Below are 14,623 nucleotides of genomic sequence, written 5' to 3'. Positions count from 1 at the left end.
ACTTATCATGAAATGGGAATTTTGCTACATTGCCAAATGCAGAGGAAACTATGTCATAGTAGTAAAGGCTCTGTAAAGCAAAATTGAAATTAAATGTGTTTTTAAATAAAAATAGATTAATCTTGTCTAGGAGGACCTCAGATTGATTTGCCATGTAAAAGTAAATTCAAAGCAAAAATATATCTGTATTTTTCCACCAGAAATAAAAATCGTTTTAAGCAAAAGAAAAAAATGTGTAAAACTGTCTTTTTACTTGATGTATTATAAATTTTAAACAGTATATACTAAAACTTTAACAGTGTAACACTGTTATAATAAAATAGTTTGGGAACACACTTATGAGTACTTCCTTTGCCATTTCGTAAAAGGTGAACTCCTCTTTGTAATTAATAGTTACTAAGAAATAGAAGTTAAGAAACTGACTTACATATGTATTTTTATCAGTATTTCACATTTTTTTCTAGCCCATACCTTTTTTCCGTCCTCCTAGGCAGGAAGGAAATACCTGGGGACTTAAGATCTCTTCTTCAGGTGGAAATAGTCCTAGATGAGGTGCTGGGTGAGGTCAGGGCAGACTTTTATTAACTGGATGCTTTAACTCATTTAGTATTTGTTTGGCAATTTGGAATGGTCTTTCAGGCAGAAATTCTGACACGCTAAAGAGAAGGCCAGGTGAAAACCTACCTACCATGATGAAAAATGTACCATGGCTCTGGTGACAGCTATCAGAGACTCAGCAGCCCACGTTTGTTTCCCAGTAAGTGCTTGTTATTTTTATGTCTCCCTTTAAAGGGATGTCACAAGTAAGTCCCTTTGGAACTTTAGATCTTGCCTTGGCTGACCTTCCTCATTCTTTAATTCACACAGTTCAACTTGGATCTGGTGTATGAGGAGCAGACGCTGGATGGGAATGGATATTGAGTGAAGAAAAGTGGATGGCTTGACTCAGATGTTCCAAATCAACCCCAGGAAAATGAAGGCCATGTACGTAAGTTCCAAAAATATCCCCTGATCTTCCTATTTATAGAAAATTTGAAGAATAAAAACAGCAAGATCAGTTCACCTTAACTTTCAAAAATCAAGTAAGACTGTGAAAAAAACACAACTGACAAGCTTCAATGCCACTAACAATTAAGAAACAAGTAAATGTTAAGGTCCCTTCCTTCTTGTAATTGGCAATTCAGCATCTTCTCACTCCTTTACTGGGTCTACAAGGAGTGACTCTGAATCAGAGATTATATGGCTTAATATTTGTTCAACAACACAGTCTGAAATCATTTTTAAGTAAGGGGGCTAATTGTTAAGAAAGGACGATAATTGTTTGAATTCCAGGTGCCAGAAACAACACATTTTCCATAGCAAATACTGAGATCCCTTCTGCTGCGCTCTGACAAAACATGGGACATTCTAGGTTGGTGTCTTAATTTCTTTTTTATGCATAGACTTTCTTTTTAACAAATGCATAACAGAAAAAATCTAAACACAATGCAGATATAGTTAAAACTCAAGAGAATGATGGTCTAAAAGAACAAGTGCAAATGGATACCGTTACCAGAGCAGGAAGAAAGAGGACATTGATAAGCCCTACCAGGTGGCCAAGACAAAGAGGTACATATTCTAATTTAATTCTTACAGTAACCCTGATTATAGTCAGGAAAAGAGAGACCCAGAGAAGCAAATTACTTCCTCAAGGTCACTCAATAAAGTGACATAAATGCAAAGGTTTATCTATAGTTATTCAGTAATAATAATACATAATTATTACTCTGTCAAAATAAGCTGCTTGCTTTCTGCTCTGAGACTTGAGTAGAGCATTAAAAATTGTTAAGAATACAAAGAAAACAATCAAAATGATTTTTTAACGGACTAGAAATCTAGGTACAATTCTAAAGATTAAAGAAGCAGTACACTGGGGGCAAATATATCTATTTGGGAATACAGGACAGAGCAATCTGTATATTTCTATATATATCTAAGACTGAGAGACAGAGAGAGATAAAAAGGAAGAAACAGGGGAATAGATAGAATGCAAATATATGGTTTGCTGCTATACTGAAGTATACGTGGGGTTATATTTCAGGACACAATGACATCTCTTCCACATTTAATAAGGAAAACAAGCTACCCCAAAAAACAAAAAAAAACAAACAAACAAAAAATAAAACAAACTATCCAAAAGTCATAGAAACTCTTTTTTGGTAAACTCCTTAAGAATTACTTTTTTTTTTTTTTTTTTTAAGACTTTATTCATGAGAGACAGAGAGAGAGAGAGGCAGAGACACAGGCAGAAGGAGAAGTAGGCTTCATGCAGGGAGCCTGACGTGGGACTCAATCCCGGGTCTCCAGGATCACACCTGGGCTGAAGGCAGCACTAAACCACTGAGCCACCCAGGTTGCCCAAGAATTACTTTGATAGCACCCAATTTAGAAGAGGTTATGTGTGACACATAGCTAGGTATAAAAATAATTTTACATGTACCGATTTTGATTCAGTATTAATATATATTATGAAATGACCACCACAGTACATCTAAGTAACATCCATCACCATACATAGTTACAAAAAATTTTTTTCTTGTTATAAGAACTTGTAAGATCTACCCTCTTCACAACTTGCAAATATGCAATTCAGAAATTAACTATAGTGACCCTGCTGTATATTATATCCCCATGACTTATTTATAACTCTAAGTTTCTACCTTTTGACCCCTTTCACCCATTTTCTACACATCCCGTGCCCTACCTTTGGCAATCACCAATCTGTTCTCCATATCTAAGACCGTGATTTGTGTTTTATTCTATTTCACTTTTTTTAAATGATAACTTTAAATGGGTCCTTCAACCTCAGTGTTTCTGTGATTTGTGAAAAACACATTTGAACAGCTACAACTATTTTACTCTTCAACACTATCTCCCTCTCCACCTTTATTCCATGAAGTAGTATTATATTTTAAAATTTATGCCTTGCAACGTCTGATGTTTTCTGCATCCTGAATTTGTTATTAAATTAGCAAACAGTAAATGATGTGTGAAAACACAGAGCGTCAAATTCTAATATAAGAGAAACACTGATATTGAAAGAATATGTATGTCCTCATTGCCTCAGAAGGCAAGGGAAGTATTTATATTCTTTCATAATCAAGAGAGGATTGCAAAGAATTCTGTTAATTATAAAGTAGCACAGAATCAGGTAATTTGTATTTATATAAATGGGATAATGACATGGTTTCCACTCCTGCAAAAAGGCATTGTCACTAAGCCAAAAATGAGTATTTAAACACAAAATGTGAGTCATGTCTTTCCATGTCCAATGAACTATGTTGACAGTAAGATTTATGTGGCCCTAACCTGGAGGTAAAACACACACACACCCATACACACACGCCTCAGATAAGCAAGTAGCTTGGTGTAGCTGATTGAAGCAGTGTCTTTCCTTTTTTTTTTTTTTTTAATTTTTTTTTAAAATTTTTATTTATTTATGATAGTCACAGAGAGAGAGAGAGAGGCGCAGAGACACAGGCAGAGGGAGAAGCAGGCTCCATGCACCGGTGTCTTTCCATCACCAGATCCACGGACCAGGCATGGCTGGTTTGTGTTGCAGATACAAAGTTTCTACATGCAGAGTCTGCTCTCTAGATTTACTAGTAAAAAGAAAAGAACCACTTTGATTTTCCACCTAATTTTCTTTAGGTAAGGCATAATGAAAAGACCTTGTTTTACCAAACTCTTAATTATTCTCATTCAGGGCCAATATCCACAACTTTAGTGGAAAACTGTGTCACAGGAAATGCAAGTATTAGTCAAAGGGCATAAAGTTTCATTTAGACAAGATGAATAAGTCCTAGAGATCTACTATACAGCACAGAACCTATAGTTAGCAACACTGTATTATATACTTAAATTTTGCTAAGAGGGTAAATCTTATGTTAAGTGTTCTTGGCACTGATGATGATGATGATGATGATAATAATAATAATAAATAAGAGGGAGAAAACTTTTGGAGGGGATGAATAGGTTCGTGGCATAGACTGTGGTGATGGTTTCATGGGTGTATACTTACCTCCAAACACATCAAGTTATACACATTAATTATGTACGATTTCTTGTTTAACAAAAAATTTAACATGTAATAAACACATAGTCTCATAAGTTCTGACAATATTTCTTTCTGAATCTTCCCTCTTCCTCTCAGCTGTTATAAATTGCTCTGAATTTTTCTCCACAAGTTATGACTGCTACAGTTGAAAGATAAGTTGATTTTCTAACTTGCCACTCTTCCTCTTTACACTTTCTCGGATCCTGAAACATCCTCTTTTGTGCTGGTCTTTGGAAATTCTTTCAAAGAGGCAAATCAACAACAAAGGCATTTGTCGCCAAGATGATAGAAGCTCTTCTACTCTGTGCAACCCTATTTCACACCAGAGCCTCCAGAACAAGCCAACGCATGCTTATGGCTGCTTCTGCCAATTCTTGCTAGGAAAGGATGTCTCTACTGAAAAAACAAGTCAGGAGATGTTACTGAATATTTTGATAGGAAACACTGAGCTGTCGGGGAAAGAAAATCTGCTCAACTTTGCACAAAATTAAAGCTAACACTCAAAGGCCTACGAGAAAATTATAAAATGTCATTCCATCTATTAGTCAAAATAACTGTATTATGTTTTAATGATTAAGAAAAGATAAATTTGAATTTTTTAATGTTTGTTTTTTTAATTGTGTGGTTTAAATTAACAGTTAAAAGTTTAATCTTTGGAGACAACTAGTTGAGTTCAAACCCAGCTTTACCATTTACTAGCTGTGTGTCTTTGGGCAAGTTACTTAACCTCTTTGTACCTCTCTGGGCTATTTTGGAAATAACAGTCCCTACATAATAAGGTTTCTGTAAAGAAGTTATGAGAATGCACCTAGGACACAGTAAGTGCTCATGAAGATTGTTATTTTTTATTGTTTTTATTATTATAATTTAAATCTTCAAAATGAACTCACTCAAAGAGTACTGACATACAAACTCTGAAACCATGCAAACTCCAAACATTTGTATTATCTGATCCAAAGCCTTGTTTTACAGATGGTCAAACTGGCTGAAAAGGAACTTGTTGATCAAAGGTAGAGTTAGGAATTGATCAGGTTAATTCTCTTTCTGCAATTCCAAACTGCCACTGTAATATTTCTTGTTCACTAATCTTTTGCCTCATTCACAAGGTTGGCCTGTTTAGGCCACTCTGCACTGGAAACTCCTCTGAACACAAGCAAAGAGAGACAAGAATTCAATTCATATCAAATTATTATCTTGGGACACCTGGGTGGCTCAGTGGTTGAGCGTCTGCCTTTGGCTCAAGGTATGATCCCTGGGTCCTGGGATTGAGTCCCGCATCAGGTTCCTCCCAGCAAGGAGCCTGCTTCTCCCTCTGCCTATGTCTCTGCCTCTCTCTGTGTGTCTCTCATGAATAAATAAATAAACATTTGAAAAAAACTATTATCTTATATGGCCAAAATGATGAGGATCACCAGATTATTATAACTTTTCAGTTGAGCTTCCTTGGAAAAGGGCAGAGTGGAGAGCTCTTATTTCCCTTTGAGTTCTTTTTTTTTTTTTTTTAAGTAGTCACCACACCCAGCATGGAGCCCAATGTGGAGCTTGAACTCAGGACCCTGAGTTCAAAACCCGAGATGAGATTAAGAGTTGGACACTTAACCAACTGAGCCACTCAGGCGCCCCCTAAGAGTTCTTTTTTTTTTTTTTTTAAGATTTTATTTATTCATGAGAGACACAGAAAGAGAGACAGGCAGAGGGAGAAGCAGGCTCCATGAAGGGAGCCTGACATGGGACTCAATCCCAGGTCTCCAGGATCACACTCTGGGGTGGAAGGCGGCACTAAACCGCTGAGCCACCCGGGCTGCCCCAAGAGTTCTAATTACATCATTTCCACCAAGTAGAATAGGGCAGCCAGGTGGCTTTGAGGGAAAAAATGTTACTTGAAAATTAGCATGAAAGGAATGGTGCTCTTAACCCAGCCTCCAGTAATATTTATATGTTAGGTATCACTAATAGAATAGCAATAACTCCACACACAAAGGAGACCACACTTTATGTTCAGTCTCTACCTAATATATGCTGCCAAGTTACTGGCCAAGTGGAAAAGAGTTTTATGTGCAGAAGCTAGTTGACCCAACATAACATGGAAGGAAATGAAATTTGTCTTTTCTTTGGCATGTTTTTTTTTTTTTTACCTTATTTCTAGAACATGATATGCCCAATGTTTCGATAATCACTACCTCCTGCTTCCTTTAAAAAGCTGACCATAACTAGTTGATAGGTTTTTAAATTGTTTTATAAGTTAATTTACAATAAAGTATAAATCACAGAAGCACTTCATTATTTCTCCTTCAAGCATATATCTTTAATACTTAGAATATCTGTTCACTTAGAAAACAAAGTGATATTCTATTATCATTAAGTCATAGGTCAGGAGGTGAGGTGTTTTAAGCACAGACACTTTCTAGTGTCCCTCAAATCACCTATTTGACGTCTGTCCATATGACCACAGAGCACACCTGGGACTCAGGTTTCACATTCTGATCAACTGACCTAATGTATCTAGTCTCTAAGAAATAAAAGTAAATAAAATATTCCATAGAAGTCCCACCAACTTATTATTCCTGAAAACCTAGAAGCCACAATCTTCCTCTGCTGTTTTTTTGCAGATGGATTATCCATACTTTTGAAGTGAAATCCAAGGTATAAAGAACAATAAACCATACTCTGTAGACTTAAGATTCCAACAATTGAAAATTTCAAGGTATAGACTGATTCTCCCACAGTGCCAAACAATGGAAACTCACAATGGCACTTTTATGAACCATAAAGCAATTCTTTACATGAGCTTTCACATGGGTTTTACTTTGTTCACCTCTAAGTCTTCCCTGTAATATTGCTCTGCTTAATTTGTTGACTTGTCATCAAATGCCCTGATTACTTCAGATGAATGCTCTAATCCTAAAATTAAGAAATATGATGATACACTCTCTTCCTCTTTCATACCCATAGAAGAATTAGTCACAAGAAGTCTTTGTTAACTGACTTACCTCTGTAAGGTAATCATGTAGCTGATTCTACATGAAATGGGTGTGACTCTCCCCAAAGGTATGACATCATTCAGATATTGTTTTCAGTAAAAGTTAAGAACGGTCCACCTGGAAAAAAAAATGTCATACTAAATTAGCAGACAATTGCCCAAACAGGAGGTCTACTTTCAAGGCATATAGTAATGTTCATAACGACCATTATGAATTAAAAAAAAATCGTTAACCACAAATGTCCTTAGAGAAGCTAACTATCACTGCAATATTTAAAGCTAAATTATCAAGAGCAATTTTTCCCATTGCCTTTTTTGTATCAACGTTTTGCTAAGCTGGTTTGCTTAGCATTTGAACATATTTCTGTCTAATAAAATTTCTAAGTGGGAACTAGAGAGGGAGATGAAATTCAAATTAGGTCCACTGCCAAAACAAAAACGTTAAGCAAAAAAAAAAAGAAAAAAAATTTGTCCAACTCAAACAAAACAGGTTTAAAAACAAACATCTTCCTAAAGTGCTCAGGCACTAGAAACATTTTGAATCTCTCTTCTTATATCTGAAAGACTGCTTCAAATCTCCAACTCCCTGATGTATATAGATGTAACTGAGTTAATTAAATTATTATTCATCATATCAAGAGATTTTCAATTACTTTTGTTACAAAAATGAAGTTACTGCACAGACATATCTGCCACTCACAATATCTAACCGGGGGTTTCAGGAACACCATCATAACTTTTAGTCAGCACAGCTCATGTAAACATGTCCTCCAAAGCAGTGGTTCCCCATATTTTTTTTTCTCCATGACATGTGTGACAGATGACTTTTGCAAGCTCACATCATCCTGTGCACAAGATCACCTTGAGGCTGTGCTGGCCTTCCCAGCTGGAATCAACTCTCACCAGAGATGGAAGTCAAAATGCAAGTAAGTAACATCATTATTGAATAACTTTAAATGTGCTCTAATCATTTTAACAAGTAAATCATTCACAAATTACAGAGCTTGATTATTAACAAATTACTACATCCACTGGCATGGTACTGAAAAAAAAAAAAAAAAACCCACCACTCATCAAGATGAATTCTGAAAAGTAACTAGAATGAGTGATTTCATTTCCTCAAATCCTGGTTTTTCTTTAAAATGAACATTGTTAACTATTTTTAAGATTCTGCTCCTCTCTACTCAAGTATTTATAATTATCATTCCAGATTATTTTCAAAGATCTTTAACAATCAGTGTTGCACTTCCAAGTTCACTCTCCAAAACCACTGAATTGCTTCTTTCACTTTTTCTTTACACATATGAATATCCCTTGTCTACGTGCAAATGAATGAAATCAATATTCTTTTCTGTCTTCTGAGGGTTTTTTTTTCTGTGTATCTCCATAGGCTCATTAGTCACATTGAGTCAGTGTGATGGCTCTCGCCTGACACCCTCAGTAAACACTCCCATGCCTGCCTGGTAAGCCCTGCAAGTCCTGTCGTGCTGGGGATGGATTCCAGTCCAGAGCTGCTGCTAACAACCAAATGTTTTCCCCCTATCTCCCCCAGCCAGTGCTATTTCCCTTATCTTTCCAAGAATTCCCATAAACAAATCCTGGGGTAAAACCAAAGCCAGAAACTTATTCTGGAAAAAAAAAATTTTTTTTTTCTAGAAACTGTAGTTTGGGGGTGTCTGGCTAGCTCAGTCAACAGAGTATGCAACTCTTGATTTCAAGGTTCTGAGTTCAAGCCCCACATTGGGTGTGGAGCCTATTTAAAAAATAAAGAAAAGGGGCAGCCCCAGTGGCTCAGTGATTTAGCGCCACCTTCGGCCCAGGGTGTGATTCTGGAGACCCAGGATCGAGTCCCATGTCGGGCTCCCTGCATGGAGCCTGCTTCTCCCTCTGCCTGTGTCTCTGCCTCTCTCTCTCTCTCTCTCTCTGTCTCTCATGAATAAATAAATACAATCTTAAAACAAAAAACTTAGATAAAAAAAATAAAGAAAAGAAAAGAAAACATAGTTGGGTAGATAAAATCAACGTTCTCAAGTGTCAGGCTTCTGTTAATGAACGCTTGCTTTTTTCACCTCCAGAAGGAAAGAGATTTTCCATATTGTTTATGGTTTTGCACTTTGTCCCTTGGGCAAGGAAGGGAGTCTTAAAGAATGCAGAAATGTTCTCCATTGGCCTCTGAACTTCTTCACTTTACACTGTTCAGGCAGCCTTAGGCAAGACCCATTCTTGATAAAATGGTGAGGGAGAGGGATTTCGTCCACAGTGAACCAGCCTTCCCACCTTAGTTTGAGGACATTTACTCACATCCTTCCAGGAATATAGTTGTCTCTTGTTCTTTCCCTTTACTCTCACTTTAAAGGCACACTCACACGCGGATGTTCGTACATACCTTCTAGCCTCCAAAATAACCTCAAAGATGTATTCACTTATTTATTCATTTACACATTCAACTAATATTTACTGAAGATCTACAAAGGCTCAGGCAACATTCTAGGTGCTGAATATGCAGCAGTTCACAGAGAAAACACCCCATCCTCATGGAGCTTACATTCTAGTAAATGGCAACAGATAATTCATACATGCACAGTCTTTTAGATTGTGATGTGCCAGGAAGAAAAATGAAGCAGGGAAGGGGCATGGGGATCTCTAGGGGTGGGAGTAATTTGATTTGTTAATGAGTTTTCGGAGAAGGCCTCACCGATTAGGTAATATTTGAGATGTGCAAAAAGTGAAAAGTGAGGGGGTAAAACATTGTACATGTCAGGACAGAACCTTCTAGGGAAAAGGGATGGAGAGCACAAAGGCTCCAAGGTGGAGCATGCCTGGTCTATCTGTGGTATCTGCTATGGTGTAAATGACTGAAAGAGATTAACATGCCGCCTTCCCTGTACAATGCGTGGAACAGCCAAGAGAACATTCAGCTAAAGGATTCCAGATGTCCGTAACTGGGGAGACGGAGCATCTGACGGGACCCCAGAGCCTTACTGAGGTTTCCTAGACACCTGAACTGCTGCTTTGTGCATACTGGGATCCAGCATTATTATAGTCCTATCACATTTTAAAACTAGTGTGATTTATTTAAAAAAAAAAAAATCTCTTAAGATGTCATCAGTTACTACTTAGACCCAAGAGTCAACAATTTTGGTTTTTTGGCTGAGCCAAATACTATTTTGAAATTGTAGCACCCTCCACTAATTCTCCTCCACCCTGTGAACAAGGATAAGGATTTCCTTCAGCCATTTGGTTCAGGGAGTTTGCATCCAAATAGCCAGTCCTCATATATTGACTCACAAGGAGGAGCCTGTGGGCAATAGCTCAATTAGACACTGTGACTCACTGCATGGGGCTCTCTCACTCTTTCAGGGTGTTGGTGTCTCACCTGTGGTCTCAGGGCTGATTGCTCCTGCCCCAGAACGTGGTGACTGTTCATTAGGGATGTGCTGGCTTCTCTGTGCTAGACCACAAGGCTTGCAGTCTGGTAGGCTTTGATTATTGGTCTGTAAATTCTAGCTCAGAAAGACAATAAAGTCATCCTCTACCCCAAGTCAGCCAGTTCTCCTTTTTCAATGCCCAAGTTGAAGGTGGCTCTTGATCCATCTAACTGGAAAGTCCATGAGAATCTCAACATTCTGACTCTAGTATCTGTGATGTCACTCATGCCTGGGCATCTGTGGAAAAGGACCATAGTTCTTTCCCCAGGATTAAAAGGAAAAGTGATCCTCTCTTATTCTTCCATACTCAATGTAAATCTAATACACTATCTTCTCAACTGGCCCCTAGACTCCACCAGCTTGGTTCCTGCTCATCCCCTCGTGCCACATTCAGTTTCATATATACACTGACATATCTCTTAACTATCAGCCAGGCCACCCTGCAACCCTAACCCACATCACCATCTGCTGTCCTTCTGTTCTTGAGCTGCAGTATGGTTGGGAAAAACACACATACACAAACCAACAGACCAACATTTTCTGACTAGATCCACCATTAATTCATTCACAGTGTACATTTCAAACATGTTCCTTTTTAATACTGTGGGTTTTTTGTTTTGTTTTGTTTTGTTTTTTTTACTTCTAATTAGTTCCTTCTAGTATGTGGGCTAAGTTCAACAATTCTTTATCAATCACCAAATATTTGCTGGCTACGAGGGGCTGGGCCACTATGAATATGATATGGCCTCAGCTTTCTAAGTACTAACAGTCTCGAGAGAGAGAAATGGGTGGAGTAGCAGACATGGATGAAATCACCATTAGCCACAATGTGATTGCTGCTACAAAGGTTGTATGAATCATTTCAAAAAGAACCACAGAGAATGAAGGGAAAGGTAACTAACTGGAGGTGGAGAGCATGGAACAAGGAGAATTGAGAATGACTCTCATGTTCTTGGCTTGGGTGGCCAAATTGACAAGGTGTGTGAGAGGCATATGAGGAAGTTGCAAGCTTGAATTGGAGAGGTGTAGAGGGACTGCAGAAATCTTTTCTGTCAGTATGTTAGTTTGTTATCCAAAATGATTATGGTACTTTGAGATCCCCATGAAATATCCAAACGGTAGTATTCCCATGTTTGAAGCTTAGGAGAGAAAGCTGTAACAGGTTTGCACAAAGAGAATGCCTATAGATCATACTCAGTACCAAGGAAGAAGAAAAGAAGGAAAGGAGAGAACTCAAAAGGCATAAATATTTAACAGGGTGGTGGACAATAAGAAATGGATGGAGAAAGAAAGAAAATTAGGTGACTGTTTCTACCTCCTAAATCCACCTGAAATCATGTTTTCCTTCTCATTTCAAACTACTTGCTAGACTTTTCTAATTGGATATTGCTCTAACATCTCACTGGGGGAAAAAAAAAAGCTTTTACCTCTGACTCCCTTGTTTGTGTTAATGTGATTAAAAGAATGCTTTCTTCACAGAAATCTGAAGCTCCTGACTCTCCACTAACAGTGTCTATGTTTTGAGTTACTCTGTCCTGCCAGATTCAGTGTCTCCTTCACAATTATTCATCCTTTAAGAATCAGCTCACCACACCACCCCATAGTCCCCACCGAAAGCTTTCTCTAATATCATGTCCTCACTGTGAATTAAGACCCTCTTCCCTAGGTTTGCATTATACCCTGCATATGTTTTTACCACTGTGTTTATAATAGATTGTAAGTTCTGTAGTTATTTCATAAGTATCTATTTTTGTTTCTTGGGATGAAGAAATATTTATCTTTGTATTTCCAATAAAATGCAAATGAAATGTTTGGTGAGTAGGGACAAACTAAACGTTTGTGAAGGAGTACATGAAGGAGTAAATGAGTGGAGCTAAACCAGAAAAGAGATTCCTCCTTTTATTGCCCTTTTCACATTATGTGAAAGGTATTTCGTATTTTTTATCTACATATGCTTTATCAATAGACATTCTATAAGTAAGCCTCTTGACCACAATGGCCACTTTTTGTTGTTATAAAGGCCATACATTATGATTTAGAAATCAGAAATCAGGGGCACCTGGGTGGTTCACTGGTTGAGCATCTGCCTTTGGCTCAAGTCATGATCCCAGGGTCCTGGGTGAAGTTCCATATCGGGCTTCCCGCAAGGAGCCTGCTTCTCCCTCTGCCTCTCTGCCTCTCTCTCTCTCTGTCTCTCATGAATAAATACATAAAATCTTCTTTTTTTTAAAGCAATCAAGTGCTTTGTTGGTAATGGTATTTGTTCCTATGTACAGAGATTTATAAAATAGATTTACTCTCATGCCAGGAGAAAGAAGTCAGGAGCTAGAGCTGTGTTTCATCTGACTTTCAACAACTGCCCTCAACTCACTGAGTCATAAGCTTCAGAAATTTTAAAGGAGAACTACTTCAAGGATGACATACAATGGCACTGGATAGCGCATGCACTGACACCTTCTCTCAAAGCCTTGGAATACGTGTTTTATAGAATACTTCAGTACTGAAACTGACTTTGTCAGCCTCCGGGGGAGACGAACAATCCAACAGAAATAAACGTTGCATTGCCTATTTCTCACTCTGGAAACTACAATTATCTTCATCACTAAACAGAAACCAAACTTTTAATAATGAGACATAAATACTTGCCTATAAGACTCAGGTGCAAGAGCACTAATTTTAGATAGGATTTATATATAGTCTCCAGGGCTGATTTGTGAAAGTAAAGGCTTTTGGTAAAGCCTGTCTTGCTTATTTAGGAGTTTTCCCATAGTGATGGGGAATGAGAATTATCACCAAGGTGCTACCACCCACGTCTAAGCTCAAGAAAAAGGAATGGAAACTAGAAGACATACTTCCCTCCTGATTTAATCATGCATCCAATGCTTAAAAGAGTCTCCCTGGTACTCAACACTGTTCTAGGCAATGGAAACAGTGGAAAACTAAAGAGATGCCCTTCCTAGATACTAAGTCCTCTGCTAACTTAATTGCTAACACGTAAATAGTACTTTGAGAAAAGTCACTCAGCAGTTAAGCCCTAAATCAAACAGAGGAGAATGTGGTTCTCTCCATTCAAAGAGGAAGTGGTCCTTGGAGGCCAGGGAAGAAAGTGACTAAAGAGGAGAGGCCAACTGTACTGGATCCGGAAAACTGGCAAGATCAGAGCTGGGGAGAGAAGGGCAGGATAAACCGGAGAAGAACAAAAGGGCACTTTTGACCACAGAAGGAGCTCTGCTATTTTGTTCACCTTGAAGGCCAAACTTCCCTTCCTGGCGGCATGCCAACCAACCCTTCATAGTCTCCCAGGCTCTTCCACTACTCCAACGACTGTTAATCTTGCTTAGAGGTGTCCTAACCTGGTGCTGATTCCCGCGTCTCTGTTTTTTCAAATTCAACTTCATTCACATTTACACTTGCAGCAAATAATTATACTACTAACAACTACATTTATGGAACCTGAGGTGCTAAACACCACAGAAGGCTTCACGTGGATTTTCTGGTTTAAGCTTCACAAAGGCCCTACGTGTCGGGCGCTATTAACCCATTTCACAGCTGTGGGATCTCTGTACACAAGACAAAGAGAGGTAAGGCCAGGTCTCACCACCAGTAACTACCGGTGCGGGGATTCCGGTTGCGCTTCGTGTAAGAGATTTTGTGAATCATATCGAAGAGTGTGTCTTTCCCTCAGCGCCCCTATAGCATGTTTTCCCGGCTGTGTCCAGTCAACAAGAAGTCAAAGGAGTGTCCGTTTGGATCATCGGTGACTTTTCTGTTTCTCCCTTAACCGGATAAACTGCAAACCTGTTGGAAGCACTGAAGGGGCGCCGGGGAGGGGCAAGAAGCCGTCCCAGAGCGAGCCAGTCACCTCAACGCCGCTGGAGACCCTCAGCTCCCGACCGCCCTCTCCGGCGCAGCGGGTCACGAACGCCCGGGCCGGCGCGCGCTCACCAAGCGCTGGACCCGGGGCGGCGGCGGCGGCGGCGAGCCAGGTCTGGCCGCCCTCAGGCCGGGGCCGAGCCTCCCGGTGCCCGCCGCTCTCCTGAGAGGAGGGGGCGGGGCCCGCCACCCACAGTCCCCGGCCCGGGCACGTCACGGTCCCAGGTGCGTGTGCGACGAGGGGCG

General features: G+C 39.1%; 1 long non-coding RNA gene across 2 annotated transcripts; it reads right to left on the bottom strand.

Moving 5' to 3' along the window:
• Positions 1-1,412: 1,412 nt before the first annotated feature.
• On the bottom strand, positions 1,413-14,296 carry LOC102154138. 2 transcript variants are annotated; one of them, XR_005362530.1, is made up of 4 exons: positions 14,103-14,296; positions 10,453-10,741; positions 7,087-7,194; positions 1,413-4,492 (listed from the first exon to the last, which is right to left on the bottom strand). It is a non-coding gene; the product is annotated as an uncharacterized LOC102154138 (long non-coding RNA). The 2 variants fall into 2 exon arrangements; XR_005362529.1 differs by lacking the exon at positions 14,103-14,296 and having other exon boundaries at positions 10,453-12,636.
• Between the last annotated feature and the right edge of the window lie 327 nt (positions 14,297-14,623).

The sequence above is a fragment of the Canis lupus genome, chromosome 7 (assembly GCF_011100685.1).
Source record: "Canis lupus familiaris isolate Mischka breed German Shepherd chromosome 7, alternate assembly UU_Cfam_GSD_1.0, whole genome shotgun sequence".
Taxonomy (NCBI): domain Eukaryota; kingdom Metazoa; phylum Chordata; class Mammalia; order Carnivora; family Canidae; genus Canis; species Canis lupus.
Note: the sequence above shows the minus strand (reverse complement) of the source record. Positions and strands in the feature narration are given on the sequence as shown.